Raw genomic sequence first — 12,622 nt, 5'->3', positions numbered from 1 at the left:
GAAACATAATTAAAATATGTTTGCCATTTGGCCTGTCTTCAGCTTCCTCTCTTGGAATTGCCTTCCCCTCTCTAACCATCTGTCAAATCTGGCAACTCCTGCTTAGAAAGGAGGTTTCAGGCCAACCTCTGCTGAGGCCTCGTCTGGGAGAAGATGTGAATGAAGCAGGAGGTGAAGGCTGGCGGATGAGTGACCCTGGAGAGGAAGGTGCTGCCCAGAAGCAAAGGCCACAGAAATTGGAAGGGCAGAGGCCACACCACTAAGGTGTGCACATTAAAGGTGAGCCGATGCTGACAGTGAGGTGTGGACCAAATCCACAGTGTAGGAAAGAACAGTCTACACTGGTTGAGAAAACCAGGAAATGTACTATCGGACAAAGAGATTTATGTTCTCTGCTTTGTGTCTCCTGCTAGTGTATGTAAATTGTCTTCCTCCCCTAACTCCTAAGGGAAGAATAGAGACTCTGTCTACCACTTTGCATTATTTAAGGGTCAGCTCAGGTTTCATTCCCTTTTTGGAAACTACCTTGTATGCCTCCTTCATATTTAGAATTAATCTCTTCTCAATAATTCCATAATGTGAAACACTCTACTTATTGTGAGTTAACAGCAATTACATTATCACACTATAATGGATTTATTTAGAGTGTTTTCTGAGAGTGAGCTACAAGTTCATTCTGATATCAATACCTTGAACAGAGATATTTGGATCAAAGTGAATTGCTGAAGTTAACTGATGTTCATGTTTTGCTCACCGTTGCTAAGTGTGCTTGATTTACTCATTCAACACATTTCTTCTACACACAACTGGAGTCATCTTTTCTTCACCTCTTTCTTCATATCCTCCACTGGCTGTTTATTCTTTCTGAAATGTTCTTCCTTTCATTTACTCTCATGGCTTGCTCCTTCACATCTTCCAAGACATTATCCAAATGTTCTTATCTTAGTAAGGCTTATCCACAACATACCCGCCTAAAATTGCCATACCTCCATTCTGTAAGCTTAGGCACTCTGGTTTCCCCTTAAGAGATTTCACTTTTTCTCTCATAGAAATTATTATTTTGTAGCATATTATTGAATTTCTTATCTATTACATTTATTATTTATTGCATATTTTTCTTCAATAGAATGCAAGCATCACTAGGGCAGGGATCTTTGATTATTTTGAGTACCGGTATGTTCTAAATGTTTCAACAGTGCCTGGCATATAATGAGTGCGCAATAAATAATTTGAATTAATATATGAGGACTGATAGACTTGCCCACCGCAACACTACCTTGCCTCAAGGTCTGATGTGTGGATAAGTTGGTCTTTCTTTAGTGCTGAGGAGTGAGGCAGCTTTGTGGCCAGACAGAGATGGACCCTCTAACAGAAATCATGAAAATCATTGTGGGCCAGCAATTCTGAAAGCAGTTGCATGTATGAACTGTTGTAAGGGTTTGTTTGTTTTTCTTCTTTTTCTATCGCCATTTTCTTAAGTTAACCATGACACATTTTTACATCAAGTCTCATTAAAAGTTGAAATCCAGTTGGATGGGCTAGGAAAATGGAGAGGTCAATTCCATGCTAGGAAAGAATGATCACAGGAGGAAGTATCTTTTGCCTTCCTACTTGTTCCAGTTGATAAGAAGCCACCTTGGCAAGAGGGAAGCAGTGGTGCCAGAAGAATGTCAGGAGCACAGACAGTGCCTGGGGCAGAAAGGATGTGCTACGGGAGCAGGGGAAGTAGGTGGGTACTCATGGGGACAGAGCTTGGGTGACAGAGGAGGAGACAGATAATAGAGGGGTTATGGGTTTACTGGTTTTACAAGCCAATATTGTCTCACCTGCTCTTCTGGGCTGGTGAAGTCCATTTGGGTGGCAGATCTATTTACATGTAAATATATCTTATTCACATTGACATAATTATATGTAAATAGATAAAATATATATACATATTTGTGTCTTTACATATGTGTATGCTATTACATACATGTAAGTGAATATTATTTACATATATATACATATACACATATGTATTGTGAACTAGACTGTGATGTTTATAATTTAGAGATCATGCCTTATCCATAAATTTAGCCTAACACTGAGTACAGTATATTTACACGATAGAGCTTCAGTTTTCAAACTAAATTTAAATTAGTAGACACTCTAAAGACATTTTGAAGGCAAAAAAACTTTCTGGGTTCAAGTGAAGAGTCAGCTAAGTGAAAATACCAATTATTATCTCACAGAATTAATTCAAGCAGGAATGCGTAGGTATTTAACATTTATGAAGAAAAGACATTTCCAAAGTTCAGTTCTAAGTAAATCATTCTTGTGCTACACATCTTTAAAACGAAAAAAGAAAATTATTCATAGAAAAAAATGAGAGAAAAATAATTCTTAGTGTTTTATCAACAATTATTATTGTATGTCACAATGTGATTGCCTTTTAAAATTAAAAAATAAAAAACTTCATATAGAAGTGAGTGCTTGCTAATAGTTAAAAGTGACTTGCAATAAATCATTATAATTGAAACAAAATTATTAAAAGTACAATGAACAATAGAATATGTCTATAGAGGTGGTTCCAAGCTTGAAGAAGCAAGGTAATGAGACTCTTACTTAATACTCAGGTAAAATATTTTGGAACTTTTGAAGAAAAGCACTAAGAACTATTAGTATTCAGGGCATCTGGAGACAAAGACATAATAAGAACAGACAGTTCAAACGTAAAAGCATATTGATATTTCAGAAATAGAAAGCATCATCCAATATTAATAATGAGAAGGGAAAGTAGGGTGAGTGAGAGAACTGTCATTTATAGGATACTTGTTTGGTGCCAGTTACTGTAAAAAATTATATTACTTATGCTATTTCTTTACAATGTATTCTATGAGATCCCTATGCTACCAAGGAAGGAGGCAGAGGAAGAAAATTTCTGTATCTATCTATGTATCTATGTATCTATATCTATCTATCTTTCATTAAAGAGTGGCAAAGGGAGGAAAGGAATAATAAAAGTCAAGCAAAACATAACCAGCATTGGCTTCATGGGCATGTAATGTGTGCAGTGTTACAGGACTCTGCTCTCTTGAGGGGCAGCACACTTAGACTCATGCTTTTCTGTCACTGTCAAAAATTCGTAACAGTTTTATCTTTGAACTTGTATTTTGTAAGTGAAATCCTATGAGACATAAATCAACATGCAGCTGAGAAGACAAGGTATGCCAGGAGGCAATGGGTGATCTGAGCAGTTGGCCTTGTCTCTGTATATACAAGCCTGGTACAGTATGAAGTACTACGTGAACTTGAGGAAAGGGTTATAGGAATAACCGGAGCCCAGATGTCAGTGACAATGGTTGGGGTAGAGGCAGCTGTGACAATAGCAGTCACAGTGCTGGGAGAGAGAATAGGGGACCCCCATGAGACAGATCTGGGGTCCATGGTGGGAAATAGTCTTACCATTCTCATCCTTGAGGCATATGTATAAATAGTACATCTCTTGTCTAAGTGCCAGGAAAGGAACTTCCAGTGCTCAGGCAGTATGCTTTGTCAGCAAACTAATACACACGGTGTGGTGTCAGTGAATGGAGTGGAGTAAGGATATCCCAGTATTCTTTTCTCCATGAACGTGATGAGAACATTTGAAAAAAAAATTCCAAAGGAAAATGATTAATATCAACTTTTTCAGGATTCTAGAGATTGACCTAAGGCTTCCAGAAATCAGGGGCACATTTATTCAAGAAAAACAGCAAATCTTGCTAGGAACTGTTGACTTTATGATATTTTAACTTGCCCTACAGCCTATCTCTCACTCTCTAGTTTCACAATATCCTTGAAAAATGATAGCCTGCATTTGTAGTGAAAACCAGTAGATTGGCAATCACCAGAGAGTAGAATGAAACTGGAATTCTTTAAGAGACTCGTTCTCAGAAAATTATTATTTGACCTATTTGGTGGTTCCCTGGTGAGAAAGCCTACTTGAAAGACTGTATTTGATTTGATTCGGAGCTCTTTCAGCTCTTTAGTTTTTGTTATTGTTTTTGTTGTTGTTGCTGTTTTTTCCTGAAGGTAAATCTCAGAAAAATGAAATAAAACAAAACCGGCACTTGATTAATTTCAGGCTACTGGAGGTAAAAATAATTCCTGGTACAAACAATAAATGAACCAAAAAGCTTATAAGAGAAAGTTGGGAAATGAGATGCCCATAGGAGTTTTGATGTGTTCTGAAATATTCCCAGGACTCTAAAAGACTATGTGCATTCCTGGGGCTGTGCTCATGCACAGGGCAGTGTATATACTAAGAGAGGTTCTGAGAAGGTCCCAAATTCTCACCTCTTGCTGAACTTGACACTTTGCACAAGCAGTGGGCAAAGGCTAAGGCAAGGGTGTAAATTTCCAGGCTAAGCAATGATGACATGATTCAACACCCACAGAGAGCCCCTTGGCAAAAATTAAGAGACTTATTGGTTGCAGGCATTTAGGAAAATCTCTGTCCAATCCATTAACTCATCACTAGCTAATTGAGCAGAGACTTCAATAACCACACATGACAATGAATACAAACTTTGCAGAATTAGTCCAGAAAAAGAAAAGAGCAACTACAGCAACCATCAAAAACAAAAATTTTGAAAAAGTATGAGAATTTGACATCTACATTATGTTATTCAAAATGTCCAGTTTTCAACAAGAAAAATTTGTGAGGCAAGCAAAAAAAAAAAAAAAAAAAAGTAAAAAAGAGAAAAGAAAGAAAGAAAGACAGTGTGGCTTATATTGGAAAGAAACAAGCAACAGAAACTACAGGTTTCTCACACTATGTTATTCAAAATGTCCAGTTTTCAACAAGAAAAATTTGTTAAGTATGAGAGAGAGAGAAAGAAATATGGACTTTATACAAAGAAAAAAATCAAGCAATGCAAACTATTCTTGAATAAGACTATATGTTGAACTTACTAGACAAATACTTTAAATCAGCTACATATGCTAAGCATTCCCCCAAAACTAAATAAAATTATGTCTAAAAATAAAAAAATAAGAATAATACCTCACCAAATAGCGACTATAAATAAGACAATAGAGATTTTATTTTAGAAAAGAAATAGAAATTCTGGCGCTAAAAGGTATATGGGCTAAAATGAGAGAGCCACTAGAATGGGCTCAATTGCATTTCATCAGGCAGAAAAACGAATCAAAGACTCGATAACAACAGAATTAAATCGTCCAATCTGAGAAACAGAAAAACAACAAAAAGAATATTGAACCTCTAGAGACCCAGAAATTTGTGAGATACTAGCATGTGTACCAGGCATATGCACAATAGGAGTCCTACAAGAAAAGAATATTATCCAGCCAAAAAAAGCAATGAAGAATTTATGTATGTTACACATGGATGAGCCTTAAAGACATGATTCTAAGTGAACAAAGTCAGATGCCAAAAGTTACATATTTTGTGAACCCATTTAGAAGATATGTTCAGAATAGACAAATTCACAGAGACAAAATGTGGATTCCTAGTCACCAGGGCCTGGGGAGAAGGTAGAATGGCTTGATGAAAATGTTCAGGAATTGGATAGTGGTGGTGGCTGCAAAGCCTTGCAAATATACTAAAACCCACTGAATTGTACACCTTAAAATGTTGCATTTTATGGCTTATGAGTTTTATCTCATTAAAAAATATGTACATGGAAATTTCAATATAGCATATCAGGAAGATTTTAGAATTTTTCAAAGCATTTAAAATTTCTGGTTTCGAATCCTTCTGCAACACTGGAAAGCAAATATTCACAGGGTTAGTAAAATTACTAAAATGCAAAGATTCTTGTATTAGATGAAAGAGAACACTTTTCATATGAACCAATTATTAATGAGAAAGACAATTCTAAAGTTGATTTTCTTTGTAATTGAAGATATAGCAATAGAATGTACAACAAAGCATTTTGAACTGTACTCAATTCATGAAGTCACAAGTTACAGTGACATGAAGTCACGCATTACAAGGCGAGAACAGGACATGCCTGCAGAAATATCAAAATTTTGTTGCATAAATTTACATTTAAAATTAAACTCAGACTTACATGAAACTGATTTGTATGAAAAAAACATTTAAAAAATTGTCCTATGATAATCTTCAACTCTAGATGTATCAAAATTTATATTTTTAAATAATTTATCAGCACATTATTCCAATGTTGTCACAACCTATGAAATACTCTTAACAGCTCTAATAACAGCTATGCCAGCAGAATGATTCTCCTGAAAATTTAACATTTTAAAGGATTATTTATAATTTTGTGTTTGTCAAAAGCTTCTACTGTTTCTTTTAATTAAGTGTAGTAGAATTACTCATACTTATTTTCAGTAAATACCCTCCTATGCTCATACTTGTGCAGTACTTAGAAGATGGTTCTCAAATTTCTACTTGGGTAACATAGTTAAAAAACAGAACTTTAATAAAACAAGAGCCAAGGGCCTCTGTGAAAACCAGTTCTATCTTGCATACATTATATTTCATCAATGCCAACTACCTGCCAGATATTCAATTTCTTTAAAGACCTTGTAAAATGAGAGTAATAAATGTAGCAATTGGCTGGCATTTTCATGACATTGCCAAAAGTATAAATCTTGATGACCTAACAAAAGTATATGCAGAAAAGTGAGCCAGAAAAACCTTATGATCAATTATGGTATCACATTAATATAGTATTTTTGTGTTATATAAAACTGTAACTGTATCAAAATATTATTTTTTGTAATTTGTATTCATGTAATATTATTACTCTATTATGTTCTATACATAATAAAATATTTTTAAAAGAAAAATCTTTACATTTTAGCACCTTTAGTTGCACTTTTTTTCTGGTTTTTTTAAAAGGATACGCTGATTTTCATTTTGCACTGAACCTTGAAAATTATATATCTGGTCCTGGACATGTTTTTAGACCCTGATCTTAAAAAATCTAAACATTAAAAGGGACACCCTTTTAATGTTAAAAAAGCATCATGTAAAGAAATAAAAATGCCATAAATGTCTAGGTAGAATTGGTCCTTGTAGACTTGATCTAGTTCTGCTTTTGGAAGAAAAGGCACCTAGGTCCTCATACTCTAGGGCAATGCTGTAAGAAGTATCTCATAGTGCTGAGAGGTGAAATCAGCTAAGGCACAGTGGATCTCAGGCAGGTATAGTTCCAGTGATCTGCACAAGGGAAAGTATGGAACTACCTGAGTGCCTGTTCTGGCTGTCACTGCTGGCATGTAGTGATGAGGGTCAGGAACACAGCAACTCATGGAGTGTGCAGAAAAGACCTTCACAATGGAAATTTATCTCACCCCAAATGTAGTATTGCTCCAGCTGAGAAAAGCTATTTTTATCTTTCCTCTCAGTGTGAAGCAGATTCACTCTGCACTGGCTACCTACTTGTCTGACTTCTGTGAGGCAGAGCACCTTCATACACAAGTTGTATGCAGGAGGTTTATTACTTACAGATAGGTAGCAAGGGACAACAGAAACTTTGGGTTCATTGTGAACTAGTCTGTCAGGGCTCAGGAAAGCTGCCCAGATAGGACTGAATCTACACTTGCACCACAGCTGAGGGACCCCAGACACCAGCCCACCCTGGATTTTATATCCCAGGAGCAACATGACACACTGGGCTAGACCACTGAAGGATATCTTGTATAAAGGGGAAACTAGAACAGAGCCCTGGCTGTCCTGGCCAGGCCCTCCTTCTATCAGGATGTTGCATTCTCAGCACATTCTACATTATTCTTGAGAACAAAGGGGAAGAAGTCGTGAACTCAAGGTGACCTGGGAACCGGTCTTACACTCAGCACTAGCTCCTCTCTCTCTGACACTCAGTAGCCATGCTTACGACAGACCACTTCCAGAAGACCCATTATGCAGATTTGTTTCACTTAATAAAGTACAAGAAACAGACTGAGTCAACATTGACAGGACAAATCATAGCACTTGGGAATTTCACATGAATTAGTTGAAAAACTCAAATTGTACTCATAGCCACTAGGGTCTCCACTGTTTCTGAAGCTTGTGCTAGGTGGAAAAACAAAATGAATAACATCTTTTGATATCACCCCATGCAATTTATTGTGTGTGCAGAACACACAAATATCTTCCATGGCCCTATGACCTAAGGCAGTAATGCTACACTGGGAGCATGTGCTTCATAAATTCTGGTGTTGCTTGGTGCACCAATTTTCCATGCAATCAGCCACCTCATCTCTTGAACAAGGCTATTATCCTGCTATTGCTATTCCAATGGACAAAGCTGGAGCACATGTACCACATCGTATTTAGAGCTGGGATTAGTCAAATAGGGCAGCAGAGTCTTACAAAACTATCTGATTCTACCAAGGTGGCATAGGTTTCTATAACTACAATATTTACTACTTGTAAACATTTCTTTTTTTGTAGAATTATACAGATTATTCCAGTTCTCAAGCAGATGATCAATGAAAACAAATTGGAAAGACAAAAGTGAAAAATCAAAAGCTTTCTTTTCACCCACTGTAGGAAATTACTTTAGACTGTTAAACTTGCTATCAATTTGCAATTTATTATAAATACATCATTTTCTCTTCTCTCCAATAAGATGCATCTTGTTTTTTTTTCCCCGATAAACTCAAAGCATTTGGAAAAACACCCAGATGGTTTGATTTCTTTAGGGAAGTGTATCTATACAGGATAACATTCGCAGCTGCCAGAAAATGTATCTCTTTGTTGTGGCTACCATCTGATATTCATAACATAAAACTGGAATGAAAAATAGAGAGGCAAAGAATGAAAAATGAAGAAGATTACAGGAGAACTAAGATTATCACTATGTTCTCTTAGAGAAAAGTAGGAGAGTCTAGCTCTATGATTGAAATGCATCATTAGTGCCAAATCAATGCAACAGAGAAAGTGCCCAATAAACCTCTGAATTCAATGGACTGAAGAGAGAAAGTAATTATGCATTTGCATTTACACAAGTACTGTTTTAAGCTCTGCCTTTTGGCCTTAAATAGCAGTAAAGTGCTGCCTCACTAGTCAGTGGATTTGGAAAATCTTAGAAAAATCAATGTACGTAGAAATCATTCATATTACCTTAAAGAGTTACCAGGAATAATAAGCATTTAAAGACCTTCATTTTGTAGTTAGTTGGTAACATTTATAAGCCCCTACTGTGTGCTTTAGATTGAACTTATAATGGAAGAGAGCAAAAAAAAAAAAAAAAAAAAAGCACAGTAGCAGCAACTTGTTTTTGTCCCTACTAGCTTCAAAATTGTCTGTGTTAGAGTATTTGTTCAGGCTGCACATAACCATTGACCACATCTCCCTAATCTTTCCATCCCTCTAACTACCATTTTACTTTCTGTTTTTATGAGCTCAACTATTTTAGATTTCACATGTAAATGAGATCATACAGTATTTGCACTTCTGTACTTTGCTTATTTCATGTAACATAATGACCTCTAGGTTCATTCATGTTGTTGCAAATAAAAATAGTCCATTGTGTGTGTACACGCGCGCACACACACACACACACACACACACACACACACATCACATTTTCTTTTTCTATTTATCAATTGATGGGCACTTAGACTAATTTCATATCTCAGCTATTGTGAATAATTTTGTAAAAACACATAGGAGTGAAGATATCTTTTCTAGATTGTTTTATCTTTTATTTTTACTAGATTTTATATTCTTTTGAGGTATATCCATTACTGAGATTGCTGGATCATATGGTAGTTTTATTTTTAATTTTTTTTTTTGAGGAACCACCATAGTTTTCCATAATGATCTTATTAATTTACATTTCCACCAATTTACATTTCCATAATAGCATACAGATTTACCTCTTCTCCACATTCTCACCAGCACTTAATTTTGTCTATTTAATAATAGCTATTCTAAACAAGTGTGAAGTAATATCTCATTGTGGTATTCATTTGCATTTCCCTGAGGATTAGTGATGGTGAGCATTTTTTTTCTATATCTCTGTTGGTCATTCATATATCTTGTTTTGAAAAATGTTTATTCATATCTTTTGTCCATTTTTAATTGTTATCATTTATTATGATAAATGTGCTATCATTAAATATTATTAAATAATGTTTCATTTATTTTATATTTAATTTATGAAGTACAAACTTATTTATTTATTGTTTATTTTTTTGAGTAAGTAGGATTTATTGAGAGAACAGAGAAGCTCCCACAGTGGGAGGGGACCCAAAGGGGTTGCCCATCTCTGGGGTTGAAACCTGGTGCTTATATAGCCATAAGTCCAAGCCGATTAGCTAGCTTATTTGTTGAAATAGTTATTACTAAACTTATTTATTGTTATTACTTTTATTTGTTGGTTACATTTATTATTTATTCAATGTATTATTATTGCTTATTGTTGTTTTGTAGTTTATTTTATTTTTATTTATTTATTTATTTTTTTGAGTTTGAGTCTCACTCTGTCGCCCAGACTGGAGTGCAGTGGCCACTCCCGGCCACCGCAGCCTCGACCTGCTGGGCTCCGGCGCTCCTTCCGCCTCAGCCTTCTGAGTAGCCGGAATTACAGGCACGTGCTACCACGCCCGGTTAATTTTTTTTGATTTATTGTAGAGATGAGGTCTTGCCTGCCCAGGCGGGTCTCGAACCCACGGGCTCAGGCAATCCACTCACCTCAGCCTCCCAAGGCGTGGGATTACAGGCTGAGCCACCGAACCCGGCTGTAATAAACTTTTTATGGAAATTTGATTATTTCCTTAGAGTTTATTACTAGAAAAAGGTTAATTGGATCCAGGGAATAGACATCTTTAAAGTTATTGATACATATTAACAAATTGCATTGGTTATATTAATTTTGACTTTTACTAATAGTGTTTGAGAGAGCCAACTTTACTGCAATAGATTATGGTAGTACCATATGATATACAGCTCAACTTGATCTGCTTTAAGACTACTTGTGTACCTCTTAACCATCCTCAAAGTGGTAGCAAAGAAGCACAGGTGAAAGCAAATTAGTGCTGGAAATCCTAGTGGCAAGTAGGGATCAGAGATTTCAGTGGGATTTTTGAAAGCTAAAAGGTAGCTGGAATAGGACTGATCTTCTGGCCAGCATGGAGTGGAGAACATGCTAAGACACTCACTGAGTAAGGGGATCACAGCGAGCAAGCAGTAGTGCCCAGGAAAGTCTTGGAGAGCTTGTAGTTAGCAGCGTGGAGGGCAGTAGTGTGAGAAGGGATAAAATCAGAATGCCTCTACCCAGTGCTATACATTCAGAGTATTAGACAGCAATTGTGTTTATCTCACCGTTGGGGAAAAAAAATCATGGAGAACTATTCTCTAAATTAGTAGTTTTTTAAATTGCAGTGAGCATGAACCTATGGTAAGAATTATATTGCATATCAAACCCAGTACACATACACAAATTAGACACACAAATATATGTCTAAAAGTGAGTTTCATGAAACTATACTTCTTTTCATATTTTATGAAGTACAAGCATAACGTTAATATGAAGTATATTTTTATTAACAATTTAATGCAGAATAGGAAAAATTTCCAAGTAGATGACACTGAAACAAAAATTAGGACATGTGTTATTTAATTTTTCAAATGTGCTTATCTGTAGATGGTTTATTCCAGTTCAGCATCCAGGGTCAATGCTGCTCGCTCAGCAAGTGCTCTGTTGAGTATGCCAAGGCTGAAAATTCCAGGTTCACAAACATGGTTTCTTGTTAGTCCTCAATAATAATGATACTTTTTCTGCTTCACAGTAGAAATTATTTACCTTTATTCTAAAATTATGATAAACTTATTACTTATAATTATTTTTTCAGGTAAATGAAAACTAAGCTACACTCCATTCTTTGGACACCAGGTTTAACTCAATAAAAACTAAATGATTGACTTCCTCCGAGGCAGCCACCGCACAGAGGCGGCCATTACACATCGCACCGCCTGTGCCAGTGGCCCAGCTGCCACTGCCGCCACCGTTGCTGATGCTGCTGCTGCCGCCAAGGCAGGCATTCCACATCGCACCATCAGTGCCTGAGAGGCTGGCGAGCAGCTGAGATAAAGACCATCTGGAGTGAGGGATAACACCACCTGCTGGCGATTCAAGCCCACCACTAGCAAGCGCTGGTCCTAGGCCTGGGGTCCCTTGGTCCCACGCAGGGCCCGATACTGCGGCCCCCTGCTGCTGCTGTTCCACTGCGTGCATGGGAGTCTCAGGTCTCAGCAAGCTCCCTGGCTACATCATCTCTCATCATCACGAAGCCGCTGGTCACTCAGAGAGGCTCTGGACACCCGCCCCTCAGAGACACTTGTCCCATTCCTGGTTGAAGTACCCTGTGGGGGGCCAAGAGCCACTCTCACCACTCACTACCTGCCTGTTGGAGCTTTGGAGCTCTGGAGCCCCGGGCCCACCCTGGCTGAGGCACTCAGCCCATGACCCCAAGCTTGGGGACCCAGACAAGTGGAAAGAAAGGGATCTATAAAAGAGAATCTGCCTCCACCTTTCTCCAGGCAGAGATTTCCATTGCCCTGCCCACCTATCAACAAACTCCACCTTGGCTCCTAAGGTAACATTGCTAAACAGGAGACAAAGCCCCACCCCTAAGCTGAATCAGATAAAAGCAACTC

The sequence above is a fragment of the Carlito syrichta genome, unplaced genomic scaffold (genome assembly GCF_000164805.1).
Source record: "Carlito syrichta isolate Samal-C Ts95f unplaced genomic scaffold, Tarsius_syrichta-2.0.1 Scaffold314800, whole genome shotgun sequence".
NCBI classification, from domain to species: Eukaryota; Metazoa; Chordata; class Mammalia; order Primates; family Tarsiidae; genus Carlito; species Carlito syrichta.
This window is presented reverse-complemented; position numbering follows the sequence as displayed.